This window comes from Pleurodeles waltl, chromosome 9 (assembly GCF_031143425.1).
Source record: "Pleurodeles waltl isolate 20211129_DDA chromosome 9, aPleWal1.hap1.20221129, whole genome shotgun sequence".
NCBI classification, from domain to species: domain Eukaryota; kingdom Metazoa; phylum Chordata; class Amphibia; order Caudata; family Salamandridae; genus Pleurodeles; species Pleurodeles waltl.
In genome coordinates this window covers 129,269,706-129,285,471 of record NC_090448.1, presented here as the reverse complement: position 1 = coordinate 129,285,471, position 15,766 = coordinate 129,269,706, and positions in this window count along the sequence as shown.

Genomic DNA, 15,766 nt, shown 5'->3' with positions numbered 1-15,766 from the left:
CGCATTAAATAAAAAAAAAATAAAAAAAAAAAAATTGGGTCATTTACAGATGCTCCATGAGGGGCTGAGAGGTTGTGTATCAAGCTAAATTCACTAGGGTCTTTTTTTTTGGTGGAACCAGCCCTAAGGGGGAGAAGACCAAACCATCAAGCAGAGGGCTGTCAAATGGCCCCGCAATCCTGTTCAAACCCAGTTCCTTCAATATCTTCCATTCAGCCACCCCTTGTGCGATACCTAAGCACTGCTTGTTGGTTTCTGCAAAACTCTGGGCCCTGCACACCTGGTGCTGGAATTTTGAAACCATAGTGGAAACCCTCATACAACAGTTCTAAAACTTAATGCCGTGGATACAAATTGAGCCAAGGATTTAAGACCAAGAGAGGCACAGGAGGTGGGTCACCTATTACCAGGGAAGAGTCACTCTCACTTCTGCCCACCCTTTCCTTTTGACTTCTTGAAACACTTGAGCTCAGGGTGTCCTGGAGTACTGCAAAAAGAGCATTGGGCTTGAATTTGCAGGACCCCTGCGGTCTGGTATATGCCTTTTTGTTAAATGCCCAACATGCCTCTTTGTGGTCCCCGCTGGCCATGGACAACCAATAGGGGAACTGGGCATTCGCCTCAGGTTTCTTTAGCACAATACAGTGAAACCAAGCATTCACATCTGTCTGATCCTAAAACATGGAAGAATTTGTGGCTTTCTTCAGCCTGAATGCCTTATTGTACGCCATCCAACTGGACTCTCCAAATTCCTTGTGTCCACCCACTATTTTGTTCCAGTAGTACACAGTCTGTGGGCCCAAACCTGGGAATTTCCCAAGCAGGACAGACTGATAAATGGTAAACCCTTGTATCCTATTAATAATAGTTTCTTCAACTTTAGACTACTTCCATTTATGGGGACAGTCTTTACTGTCTTTACTCTCCTCCTCTGCTGGCCTCACATGGGTAGCTTAAAAATATCAACATATGCCCCTTTTGAGTCTTTGACCTCATCTCCTCAAATAGGTGGAGCCTCAACTGATCCCTGGGAGAAAGCACATCATCAGGCGTACCACCAGATTGGGTTGCGTCCTCACCTTTGGTCTCTGCTGGTGATACACTTGCAGCCGTCCCTCTTACTGATGGGGTAATGAGAGGGACAGTAGAGGGACAGTAGAGGCAGGCTCAGGTGATGCTGTGGCTGGGGCCCTATGTGCCTCCTGGGTTTCTGCTGTGCCTCCTTGTTGTTTGGAACTAGCTTCCCCTACCCAGCCCCTCCACATGCCAATGCTGACCCCTCTCCTGTTAGGTCCATCAGTGGGACATTGCCCAACCTTGCCAGCCACGGCAACACTTTGTCTAAGTTGCTAAATAGGTCTCCCCCCAGGACCCTGCTCATTTACTGAACTGGTTCCTCCCAGGCTTAAGCCCGATACGTCTCAGTGATGGCGACCTCTGGTTGTGTGTCTGCCTGCCCTAGGTTGTAGACTGGTGGTCCCCCGCGAGTGTCCCCTTTGTAGCGGGCTTTACCCCTGCACTGCTCAGCGCTCCTCCAGTCCACTACAGGGGTCCTCCACCACTACTAGAGTCTGGTCACATTGATGACCGCCCTCAGTCTTCTTCTGTGCCAGTGAGGTCAATACTGGTTGCAGGGGGGGCCAATACCTAGTCCATGGTATCCATAACTGCCTCCATGTCAAGTTTATGCTAAATCTGTTTGGGGGCATGTTTGACTATGAGCATGCCACACACTTTCCTGGCTAATATTAGAACTCCTACTGCACAAAATATCTTCTCTAACACTCAATAAATAATCCAGTGATTGAGTGAAGGCTAAGAATTTAGCAACCAGGCAATCTTTAAAACAACCTACAGAAACTGGTCCCCCAACTAAGCCCGGTACACATAGCATGTTGGTGTGAAGGTGTGAGTGCTGGTAGAACAGAGATTACAACTGAGGAAATTCACCGGCTATTAATGAGAATAGTGAACCAATAATGCCACCTTCAGGCCAAATGATATACAGAGAATTGCCTAAAACGAAAATATCTCAAAGAACAAACCAGCAGAAAATGTTTTTTCCCTGCTTCCCCTGAGGAGCCTGCTGCCGTCCACCCAACAATCCCTGCTCACCCAGGCACACGGCGCCTGAATGGCGCCCTCCACAGAAACCAAGCCCCGCACCTTACCTTGTCCGAGCCACTCCTGGTCCCAAATCCTGAACGACAGCTGGCAGCAGGACTGGTGCCGAAGGGTCAGGCAGACCTTTTGTCATTTAGCAGTGTTCAACACAAGCCTTGCCACCTGAGACCAGGGAGAAGTTGAGGCAACAGGCCAAGGCCGGTTCAGGCAGGGATGAGGCAGAAATGTGAGGCCAAAGGCGAGACAGGAATGTGAGGCCAAGTGCAAAAATAAAGAATCATCCCGAGGGGCAGGGCCCAGGTTGCAGGCGCATTGGCGGCCATCAGGAGCAGCCAGGCAAAAATCCAGGTGAAGCTGTATGGGACTTGGAGTCCCTTTTCAAGCTTGCCTTGCTGCCCCTGCCAACCACCCCAGGTGCACCCACCACACGCCCGCCAGCCAATGGGCTCGCCCCACGGGATGTCATGAAAGTTTGAATTGTGGAGGCCACTGTTGGGCCATCGCCCTGAACGGGTCTGATCTGGCATGCACCTGTCTCAGGGGCCCTCTATGTATTGACGGGCCCCCGGTCCATTTTCGTTGTACTTTCTATCACAGCCACTGGATAGTAATTACATATACTGTGACAGTTTGTTTTGTTGCAACATCAAATTTGATGATAGTACCATATCCTGTCTTCCATATGGTTTGTTTTATCCCTTTAATCACCTGAGTATTGATGCAGTTACTTTGTTACCCTTCACGTATCAGTGTGTGAGTTAAATTCACATTTCAGTGCAGCCTCGCTCAGTATGTCTTGTGTCAATGCAGTTTCTAGGTTACCCTTCATGCGTCCCTGTGTAAAGTGCAATTCACATCAGTGACTTTTGTTATTTTTTCCTTTACTTGATGATAAATACATACACTGTAAAAATTAGTTTAGTGCAGTCACAAGGTTAGGTTAGGAAATAAGAATATACACTAAAGAAACAAAGGTTACAGGGACGTTGTGGTGAGGATCACATTTTAAACGTACAAAACCATAGAAATTCACCTTTCATAGTTAGAGTTATCTCAAGTAGCTATAACTCTTGCCCTAAGGTAACTTTAACCAGTGCCCACGCAATGCATAGTTTGTTTGTCAAAATTTTTACTGCAAATAATACATTGATATTATCAATGATGTTATCAAAGATGTCATGAGTCCCGTAATTTGTCAGGTAATTAGCAGTGCATGGCGAAGGCGTGAGTTATAGTTAGCTTAGGGCACAAGTTATAGTTACTTGAGATAACTCTAACAGGTGAATTTCTATAGTTTGTATGTTTAGAACGTGAGCATAACTATAACGTCCCTGTAACTTCTAGTTTTTTAAGTGAATTTCTATATTTTTTTTAATTCTATTTCCTAATTATAACATCCCTGTATCCTGCACGGCCTTTGCGCATGCATGACAGCTGTTAGCACCAGGGCCTGACCCGTGGCGAGGCCCTGCAGCCAACCCCTACAACAACCCAACCCCATGCTGTGCACGGCCTTCAGCTGTGCGCAACAGGAGATGGCCGCAGGGCCTGGCCTGTGGCTGGGCCCTAGCTTGCCAACCCACATACCCCCCCATCCCTGTGCTGCACGTGGCTTAGGTTGGCCAGAGTGCCTGGCCTGCGGGCGAACACTGATAACCACCCAAACCAGTTCTGTGCACAGCCAAAGCCCATGCATGGTGGGGGTTGGCCAGGCCAGGCCCTGCAGCCAACCCCCAAAACCACCCACCCTGCACCATGCACAGCCGAACAGTCTGTCTCTCTTTGTGTGACACTAGGTGTGAGAGGGTGTCTCTGGGTGTAAGATTGTCTGGGTGTGAAATTGGGTGCATGAGGGTCTGAGTGGCTCTGTGAGTGGGTGCATGAGGGTCTGAGTGGGTCTGTGAATTGGTACGCCAGTGTCTGAGTGGGTCTGTGAGTGGGAGTATCAGGGTCTGAGTGGGTCTGTGAGTGGATGCATTAGTGTCTGAGTGGGTCTGTGAGTGAGAGCATGAGGGTCTGAGTGGGTCTGTGTGTGGGTGTATCAGTGTCTGGATGAGTCTGTGAGTGAGTGCATGAGGGTCTGAGTGGGTTTGTGAGTGGGTGCATTAGTGTCAGAGTGGGTCTGTGAGTGTGTGCGTGAGGGTTTTAGTGGGTACATCAGTGTCTGACTGGGTCTGAGAGTGGGTGCATCAATGTCTGAGTGGGTCTGTGAGTGGGTGCAGGAGGGTCTGAGTGGGTTTGTGAGTGGGTGCATAAGTGTCTGAATGGGTCTGTGAGTGGTAGCATAAGGGCCTGTGAGTGGATGCGTCAATGTCTGAGTGGGTCTGTAAGTGGGTGTGTCAGTGTCTGAGTGGGTCTGTGAATGGGTGCATGAGTGTCTGTGAATGGGTGCATGAGTGTCTGAGTGGGTTTGTGAGTGGGTGCATGACTGTCTGAGTGGGTCTGAAAGTGGGTGAGGGAGTCTATGAGTGGGTCTGAATGGGTGCATGAGTATGAGTGGGTGTGTGAGTGGGCGCATGAGTCTCTGAGTGCATGTATGATTGATTGAATTAGTGTATGAATGAGCGTGATTTTTTTTGTATTTTTTTTGCATATTGGCGAATAACCTCTCTTAGGCCCTCATTTCAACATTGGCGGTAAATCCCGCTTACTGCTGTGCAGAAGACCGCCAACACACTGCTGCGGCTGCGGAATTCCGCTACAGCTATTACAACCCACAGCTCGGAATCCGGCAAAATCCAGACACCTACACAATTCCGCCACACCAAAGGTCAGTGATAAACTGACAATAGCAAAACCTCCACCGTCACGCCAACAGGAATACGCCCACACTATCACGACGCACGAATCCAGGCGGTGGTCTTTCACCCGCGGTAAACCATTTGCGGGACACACCGCCGCGCTCAAAATACACACACACTTACAAAACACAACCACATTGGACAATTCGAAATACACACACCTGATACACATACACACACCACTCCCACACACCCAATACAATATAAAACACACACCCACATCACCCACAATCCCTTAGGACCAGAATTGCGACTGAAGGCCAGAGAGAGACACCACCATCAACAAACTAGCATCCACAGGCACTCAACACCATCACCCACAAAACATCCACGCACCTCACACAACACACACAAACACATCCCCTCACACATCACAACACACACCACCTCACACATCACCCACGCCACCTCATGGCACAGCAAAGACACCCCAGGTCTTCTGAGGAGGAGCTCAGGGTCATGGTGGAGAAAATCATCCGGGTAGAGCCACAGCTATTCGGATCACAGGTGCAGCACACCTCCATTGCTAGGAAGATGGAGCTATGGCGCAGAATCGTGGACAGGGTCAACGCAGTGGGAAAGCATCCAAGAACACGGCATGACATCAGGAAGAGGTGGAACGACCTACAGGGGACTGACGGTGGACCACCACCTCCTCCCCCACAACTAACAACATGGGAGGAGCAGGTCTTGGCTATACTGCATCCTGAGGGCCTCGCAGGAGTAGCTGGAAGAATGGACTCTGGTAAGTCAAATCTTTAACTACCATATCCCCCACCCTACCTGCATGCCAACACATACCTCCACCCTCGCCCTCACCCCCATCACTCCAACTCCTCACATATGTCCTATTATCACAAACCACACATCCCAACACCAAGCCCTGCATGCAACAACAAAGCATGGACACCCATCACCAAAGCATGTCCACTGCACATACCCACACAGACCCCAAAACAATTATCACACAAGGTCCTAGACAAGAATGTCTGTACACCAGAGGATGCCGCCATCTCCTCACCTGCCCCAGTGAACGTGCCCTATGGATGAGAACAGCAAGCACAGAGTCAGCCAACACTGAGGTAGTAAAAAAATAATTTTATTGCACACATTTGTCAATACGCTATGTGCCTGTCTGTGTGTATATGCAAGGCGTATATCTGTGTGACGCATTAAAAATTAATGCCATGTGGCCCCTGAAATGGCGGCCCGCTGACCTGTAATGTGGGACAAGGGGATATGAGGTAACTGCGCTGGCGTTGTATACCGTTGCGGTAGGCTGTCGAAGACCACGGCGCAATCCTGCCTTGGTTAACACTGGGCCCTATGGATTCCGGGAGCCAATGACGATGTACGCCGGCGGTGACGGTACGCACCGCCATGGACGTGACCGCCATTTTCTCTCTGTTCACTCACTTGATACCCGATCTTCGACAGGAGAGGACCTACACTGCCAGTGCTGCTGTGACCTCAGTCTGGAAGCGACGATGGCTCATGTGTCTGGGGAAAGGGCCCCTGCCTTCACATTGGAGGAGTTGGATAAACTAGTGGATGTGGTCCTCCCCCAGTACACGCTACTCTACGGTCCTCCAGACAAACAGGTGAGTACACTGTGAGCATGCTGTATGGGCAAAGCCTGTTTGGAGTAGTGTGGATGGAAGATACGGGGGGAGATGAGGCCTGCATGATCGGATGGTGAGTGTATGTGCGTCAGGGCAAGGGTGGGAACGTGGGACAATGACTATGACGGTTCGGACGGTAAAAGTTTTACATTTTCCCCTGTACTATTCCTCTAGGTCAGCGCCCACCAGAAGAAGGATATTTGGCGTGCCATCGCCAAGGACGTCCAGACCCTGGGGGTCCACCACAGACAGAGCACCCACTGCCATAAAAGATGGGAGGACCATCGCCGCTGGAGCAAGAAGACGGCGGAGGCCCAGCTGGGGATGGCCTCCCAACGTGGGAGGGGTGCCCGTCGCACCATGACCCCCCTGATGTTCCGGATCCTGGCGGTGGCATATCTGGAGCTGGATGGGCGCTTGAGGGCATCACAGCAGCCACAAGGGGATGAGTACACTCTCATTCAGCTGACTCTACGTGCATTGGAGGTGTCTGGGTGGGGCAGGTGGGCAGTGGGTTCCCCTAGGCTAGGGCGAGCTTTCTCGGCAAGGACCCTATGTGAGGCAGGCTAAGTGGCACCCCATCCCCACCAGTGGTAAGAGGACGGAGGGCAAAGGGAGCTCCACGGCGGGGACAGGAGCTGACATCAGTGATACGACTCTTCCTCTGATGGGAGCTCCCTTGCGGTGGTGGGCCCCTCTGTGCCCACCGCATCTACAGGTACAGCTGCCACCCCCCTACCAGCACCACCCTCCCAGCAGCCCCTCAGCGTGTGTCCCGTGGCCGCTCACCCAGGAGGGTGGGCATCTCCTTCGCCCCAGGCACCTCTGGCCTTGCCCCAGTCAGCCCTGCTGCCCTCAGTGAGGAGGCGATTGACCTCCTCAGATCCCTCACTGTTGGGCAGTCTACCATTCTGAATGCCATCCAGGGTGTAGCGAGGCAGTTGCAACAGACAAATGCATACCTGGAGGGGCATTCATTCTGGCCAGGCAGCCCAACAGCAAGCATTTCAGGCTGTGGCCTCTGCACTGATGGCAGCCATTGTCCCTGTGTCCAGCCTCCCCCCCTCCAACTTCCTCCACCCAGACCCAATCCCCAGTACCTCAGCCTATCCCAAGCACACCATCAGACCAGCATGCGCACACCTCAACACACAAGGGTGGCTCTGGCAAACATAAGCACCACACATCCCACAAGCACTCACACAAGCATCATACCCATGCACACATACCAACATCCACTGCCTCCACTGTGTGCCCCTCCTCCACGTCTCCCTCCTCCCTCCCTGTCACGTCTCCACTCACACCTGCATGAACTACATCTTCAGCCACTACTTCCATCACCAGTACGCCCATCACCACACACCGCTGACGTGACTCACCACCCCCACTACCATTCACACATCCCCTGTGTCCTCTCCCAGTGTGTCTGTGAGCCCTCCTCCCAAACTACACAAACGCATTCACACACCCACCCAACAGCCATCCACCTCACGACAGCCTCCAGCCCACGCACCTTCACCCAAAGTCAGCATACGAACACCTCCTACAACCACTACCTTTTCCTCCACTCCAAACCCCCTCCATCTACCTGTCCCAGTGTGTCAAAAAAGCTTTTCATCTCAAATGTTGACCTCTTCCCTACACCTCCCCCCACCCGTTCGTCCCCTAGGGCCCGCCTTTCCAGGTCCCAACACAGCACCTCAGCCACCACATCACCGGGCACAGTGGTGCCAGCAATATCCGGATTCTGAAGTACGCCAAGCAACAGGGCTGCCAGTGTCCCAAGGAGCGAGTCCAAGGACATTCCCCCCACCTCCAAAACAGAAGAAGTTGGCCACATCCCAGAGGGAGAAGGCCAAAACACCTGCCATCAAGGGCTCAGCCAAGACAATAGTTGGGAGTGGTAAGACAGCTGCGCCACCATCCAAGGTGGGGAAGGGCCTGAAAAAGAAAGCCAAGTCAACGTCGCCGCCAACCTGCACGACGAACAAGACCGCCACCGGCACCGCCACATGCACCGCCACCATGGACACTGCCGCCAGCACCCCAGACACTGATCCCTTCACCAGCACCGCAGACACTGTGCCCTTCAGCAGGACCGCGGTCAGTGAGCCCGCCCCCAGCACTGCCGCTACTCACACCGCCGCCAGCACCGCAGTCTGTGAGCCCGCCACAAGCACCGCCGCTACTGACACTGCTGCCAGCACGGTAGTCAGTGAGCCAGCCACCAGCACGGCAGTCAGTGAGCCAGCCACTTGCACCGCAGTCAGTGAGGCCGCCACCAGCACCGCCGGCCCAATGACCGCCGCAAGCACCGCCACCCCAATGACCGCCGTAAGCACAGCCGCTACTGACCCCGCCGCAACCACCGTCAGCGGCCACGTGACATCCTGAGCCAGTGGCACCACCACAGACATGGCTGCCATCCCCAGTGGTAATTCGTACGAGGCTGGTGGTCAGTTCCAAGGGCCTGGGCAGCTTCGATGTTGCCCCACCATCAGTGGAGTGTCACATCCACTACCTCAGTCCTTGGCAGGATGAAGCACTCTGGGCACCAAGCCCCCTCCAGAACCAGTGGAGATTCACATCCACCACCTCTGTCCTTGGCAGGATGAAGCACTCTGGGCACCAAGCCCCCTCCTGAACCAGTGGAGATTCACATCCACTACTTCAGTCCTTGGCAGGATGAAGCACTCTGGGCACAAGGCCCCCTCCAGAACCAGTGGGGAATCACATCCACTACCTCAGTCCTTGGCAGGATGAAGCACTCTGGGCACAAAGCCCCATCCAGAACCAGTGGAGAGATACATCCACTACCTCAGTCCTTGGCAGGATGAAGCACTCTGGGCACAAGGCCCCCCTCCAGAACCAGTGGAGATTCACATCCACTACCTCAGTCCTTGGTAGGATGAAGCACTCTGGGCACAAGGCCCCCTCCAGAACCAGTGGAGATTCACATCCACTACCTCTGTCCTTGGCAGGATGAAGCACTCTGGGCACCAAGCCCCCATCCAGAACCAGTGGAGTAGGCATCCACTTGAGAGACCGTGGCTTTGCACTCCCCAGGATGAAGCAGTGGGCAAACCACCCACTGGAGAGACTTGAGAGACTGTGGCTTTGCACTCCCCAAGATGAAGCAGTGGGCAAACCACCCACTTGAGAGACTGTGGCTTTGCACTCCCCAGGATGAAGCAGTGGGCAAACCACCCACTGGAGAGACTTGAGAGACTGTGGCTTTGCACTCCCCAGGATACATCAATAGGCATGGAGCCCCCTCGTGGAGCTGGCGTTGTGCACTCATCCGGCTGACGTGCCCCCCCTTCTCTACCCCCTGAGGTGTCTGTTTTATTTCGATCTGATGCCCCTGCAGTGTTCTCTCTGTTTCGATCGGGTATCGAGTGTGGGCCTCACCCATGCATTTTGGGCCCAGTGGTCCAAGGACTATATAGGTGCAGTACCTGGACTTGAATTCTTGGTGTACATATTTGTTTATAGTGTATATAAAGTTTTGACTAATGGATTTTACATGATTACAATCGTTCAAATCATTTCCTTTTGTCATTGCGTTCTTCCAGGGGAGGTTGGGGGGTGTAAATGTAATATTTCAGCATGATATGGTGTGTGTGTGTTGCTGTGGGTGAGGGTGGGGGTGTTGCGTGTTGCATGTGTGTGTCACTCTCTTTTCCCTCTCCCCTCCCCTGTGTTGTAGGTGCAGTACTCACCGTGGTCATCGCCGCCATCCTGGTAGAGGAGCAGGAAGACTATCGCAGGGAGTATTTGGAGTTTAGGCTCCATGGCGTCCGGGACCTTGAAATTGCAGCAGCAACTTTCTGTTCAGGTTGTGGCCAGCCAATTACAACGCTTCTATTCGCGTGTGCATTCATGAAAATTCATGAATATTTGGGAGTTATTCGCCACCTCAGATATACAAAGTTGGATTCTCTTTAATTTCTCGTAAACTACTACTGACCGGCGGGAACCTCTTATTATGACGTTCCCACCAGTCAGCCCAGCGGGAACAGTGCTATGATATTAATCTCAGGCCAATACCATAGCACACCAGCATGCTCAAAATGCGCACTGTCAACAAAGCATGGGTGCCATGAAAATGCTGGCAGAAACTGGACTCGTGATCAGTGCACCTGCGATGCACTCAGTGCTGTCGTGGATTACCACGACTCCGTCTGCTGTCAGCCCGTCGGGAACTATGTTCATGGTGGATCCAACCGCCATTGCTGTAATGTGGCAGTCGGACCACCTGGAGTGCCGTGGTGCGACCGCCACCAAGAGGTTGGTGGTCTTAAGACCACCCGTCTCGTAACGAGGTCCCTAATCTGAGCTGCATTCTGTGCTAAAATAATTTTTGCACAGTTGTAAACAGGGTTCCATGAAAACTGATAATTTTAATTCTCATTTGCTGTTATTGTCAAACGAGCATAGAATGAAAATAAGGAAAAGAGCATCAGGGCAGTTTTTGCTCATTGTTTATTGTAAACAATTCAACGAAGACTTGATAATGGTATGTAAGTTAGGAATAGAGGTTTTTTTATCTAAATGATGTTTTCAATTTTCCATATACTTTAAAACTGGGAGACTCCAAGGTTTGATTGCAGATCTCCACATGGTAAAGAAATAAATATTTAAAATATTTTTATGTTAAATATTAATGAAAATCAAGATTATTTATTTTAAAGTAGAACAAAGTAAAAATGCTACAGCCCTATTAACTTAATTTTAAGATAAATCTTTCATCAATGGAATATTTGAAATTAAATTCTAATTATTTTTCTGAAGTTTAATTTAAAAATTAAATTCCCACCTAAAGAAGAACAATAACAAATATAATATTTCTATTATGCATTAATAAGTATTGAAAGTGTATAAATAAAATTAATTTAGTTGTATTTTAAGAAAATTATTGTTACATAATTTAATTCAAAATAGGGTATATAATCAAATTATATGTATTTATAGTTTTAAACTATTTTAATATATTTAATTACATTTAACATTATTTTCTATGTGGTTATTATTTAGCCTTATTTCGTATGGGGTTTTATTGTAATTCCCTACCTCCACTATTTTCTATGTTCAGGTTGTTTCAGTACCAGTGGGTGCTCATCTGTGGTGCTGGACTTTCTGCTGTTTTTTTGCAGCAACTTACATTCATATTTTGTGAATGTGCAAAAAGTAGTAAAATTACTTGTTCGTGTAAATTACTCAGAAATGTAAGCTACCTTTGTGAATTAGGCCAAGAGTGTTGAGCACTAGAGAGGATTTCATTCCAGGAAACCGAGGTGAGACCAGGAAACAGAGACAAGATAGGTCATGCAGAATCTCTACCTTTCATGAAGGCTAACAGGAGGTAAATTCAGCTTTCACTGGCTCAGGGCTTATCAGTCAGCACAGACAGAAATAGCAGACAATGATGTTACATTGAACACCAACTTCATTGTTCAAAACAAGTATAAGAATCTGAGCCATCTTTGACACTCTAACTAGGATACATTTTTGTGCTGTTACCTTAATTATCTAAAAAATGAGGGTGGGATTGATATTAAATTTAAACGGCAATATGTTTGAGTATTTCCTGCTTTTCACATTATTAGAGCCTCTTACTAAGGGCCTGGGGGCAAGCAGGAGATACGGACTACAACTGTGGAGGTTGTGGCCTTTTACTCCTGATGTCCCAGGGTCAAACTACTATGGTCCTAAGAAACTGGGCTAAACGCTTTGGCACTTGGCTCTCAGTGGTAGTGCAGGTCAAGCAGTCCAAGACTTCTGGAGGGAGGTAGATACAAGGTGTAAATAGACTCACAACTCAAAACACACTCAGAAACCTCAGTAATTAAATATCCAACCAGCTACTTGCTTTTATGAAAAAATAGTTTTCTATACAAACACAGAGTAAAATTTGGCACACAACAAATAATACACATAGGGCCTCATTCCGACCCTGGCGGTCCATGACCGCCAGGGCCGGGGACGGAGGAAGCACCGCCAACAGGCTGGCGGTGCTTCTGGGGCAATTCTGACCGCGGCGGTAAAGCCGCGGTCAGAAAAGGGGAACCGCCGGTTTCCCGCCGGTTTTCCCCTGCCCCAGGGAATCCTCCACGGCGGGGCTGCAAGCAGCGCCGCCATGGGGATTCTGACCCCCTTCCCGCCAGCCTGTTCCTGGCGGTTTACACCGCCAGGAAGAGGCTGGCGGGAACGGGTGTCGTGGGGCCCCTGGGGGCCCCTGCAGTGCCCATGCCACTGGCATGGGCACTGCAGGGGCCCCCTAACAGGGCCCCATTCTGATTTTCAGTGTCTGCAAAGCAGACACTGAAATTCGCGACGGGTGCCACTGCACCCGTCGCACACCAGCAACTCCACCGGCCCCATTCGGAGCCGGCTTCATCGTTGCTGGGGCTTTCCCGCTGGGCGGGCGGGCGGCCTTTTGGCGGTCACCCGCCCGCCCAGCGGGCAAGTCAGAATGACCGCTGCGGTCATTTGACCGCGGTGCGGTCTTCTGGCGGTCTCCGCCCGGCGGGCGGCGCCTGCCGCCCGCCGGGGTCGGAATGACCCCCATAGTCTTCGCAAGGCCATCACTCTAACATTGTCCTGGTTTATCACATAGTCCTACTCCTTCATCTGAGGACATTGGTTATTCCCCATTCTTGTGAAGCAAACATTCAGGTTAAACCCTGCTTGAAAGTGCAAGTCTTAGAAGTTCCACAGTAGCTTCTTAAAAGCCAAGGGGGCTTATTTACAGGGATGTGGCACATAGCAGCAAATTACCTCGCTGTGTTGCACATCGTCAGAGGAAAAAGTCAGGAATGTGCCATATTTATCCTAATACAGCACATTACTGTCCTTTCCTCAGCACTAGTGCACAATGGGTTGCTTAGGCAGCCAACGCAGGCACCCTTGCACCATTGTGCAAGGGTGCCTCCATTGCATGCAGGATTGCTTTTGCTCAGGAAACGAATTTTGGCGCATTCTCAGGTTTAACAGTACTGGTAAATCTGGGAATGCATCAAAATCCATGGGAGTTGCATGTGAACACCCATGCTACACCCATGGAATGCCTTCCCAGGGCAGAGTAGTGCTACGCAGCAATTTGTGCTGCATTGCTTTACTCGAAATTTATGAAGCCACTCAGGGCTATATACACCATATCAAAGCGAGAAAACTGGGCTCATAAATATGCCCTAAAGTGTCCTGGCACAGTAGTGCTTCTAGTCAGAGAAAGTTCCCCCAGATGTTCGCAGGTCTGGCAATCAGTTATACCCATTCTCACTTAAAGTTGCGGTTCGGCAGACCTGGGCCTGCTACAGCACCATGGCAGTGAAAAGAAGTTTTAATTCATTGGCGAGGCAGCAGGCATCCATGGCGCTCCTCCATTTGTGCTGTAAATCTCTCTAAGTCTAGGGCCGGTCTTGGGTGCTCCTGGATTTGAGTGATGGAATTGGTGCTCTTCTCCTCTGAGTCATGACCCACTATGCTGCTCACGCGCATGCTGCTCCAGGATGTTCCCCTCCCCCTCACTGCATCCCCCACCTGGCATATGGGGGTTGTGAACAGCGCACTTTAGATGATAGCTTCTAAAGGGTCACAACACTGCTCTGGGCCAACGGTCCTATTCTTGTCTAAGTGCTATACCAGGGCAACAGCCCTTACCTTTACTGCAACTCCACATGGCAAATCAGGGTTGTGAGCAGTGGGCTCCAGATGACAGCCCCTTAAAGTCGCTATACTGGTACAGCACTGTGGCTTCTTGCCACAGTGCTGTACCAGGGCAATGGTCCTTATCTTATCTTTAAAGATAAGGCAATGAGGGTTATAATCAGCATCCCTGAGGCAGATGGCGTGGTCGGTGCAACGGGGACTTAAAGTCTCACACTGTGTTTCTGAGATCCAGTCAAAAGGATGCCTACTAGATCTCACTCCCTGCAGGCACTCTCCTCCTCCTCACAGGGTCCTCCAGTCTTGGCAAGTGCCAAGAGGCGCATGTTCCAGGCACCAGGGCAATTGGTTGTATTAAGGTATAACCCCTCAACGAGCCAGTAGACTGGCAAATGTCATTCCCAGTCTTCTTCACAACAGACAGAAGTCATTTTGAGCTTCTCCACACTGATGTGCAGCTCCAGTTTGAAACTTTTGTGAGGCTCAAGCTCCCTTTTTATATTTCCAGGCATAGATGTCATTTAGAGCCAGATGTGTCAACATTAGGAAAGGCTATTTCCAACTGGTGATTCTTACCAAATCGTAATTTGGAAATCGCAATTCCTTATGTATGATAGTTTTGTTTTTTAAATAGCAATTCCTAATGGGTTGCAGATAGACCTACCTCATGAATATTACTGTGGTAGGTTACAATTTGCAACCCAATAGGAATCATAGCAATCACAAGGGTGGTGGACTGCTAAGGTTAGTTGTTCACTATGTCTTTGATTGTTTTTAACAAATAAGTATTTTTTTATGTCGCCCATTTCCCTCAAAGGAAATGGGACCACTGCCTCCTCTTAAACATTTTTTTTACTGTAACAAAGAGGAAGTGGTCCCCTAGGGACCCCTTCCTGGTTGTGAATGCATAACCACCACAATTGTGTTGTGGGAAATATTAATGTTTTGCAACCAGAATTCAGTCATAAATCATTAATACATACCATTCTAATTTTTAATTTGGAAAGGTTACTCTAAACACTCCCTTTTCAAATACCGAATTGGTATGTTTTTGCTATCTCAAATAGTGATTCTGTAATGTGTTACCAAATAACAATCCAGCACTAATACATAACAAAAATGCCTTTTTGCTTTCACAAATGGCCTGATTCTTTGAATCAGGGCATTTGAGAATACAAATAGGCTTGATACCTCTAGCCCTAAGTGTCTGTGTCTTTGAAGTTCATGAAGTGGGGGTGGCCTCCTCTGAAGTGCCCATTCCTCTGTCCTATCCTTCTTTCAGGAAGCAGTCTGTCATAGTGACCATTTACTGAATCCAAGAGCCCTTTGAAAGTGCAGAAGAGAGCTTGGCTCTCTATTTGTCTAGTGTGTGTATTCCGCACAGTGCTTAAGAATGCAAAGGGGTCTCCTCATTTCCCTGTGAGGCCCTGATCTTCAAATATGGAACCCCCAGGCCTACATGTACAATACCATGTACATCCTCATATACACCACAACACACACACGATCAAATGCTCACTTCACAGCGCTACATACTAACATGATGTAGGC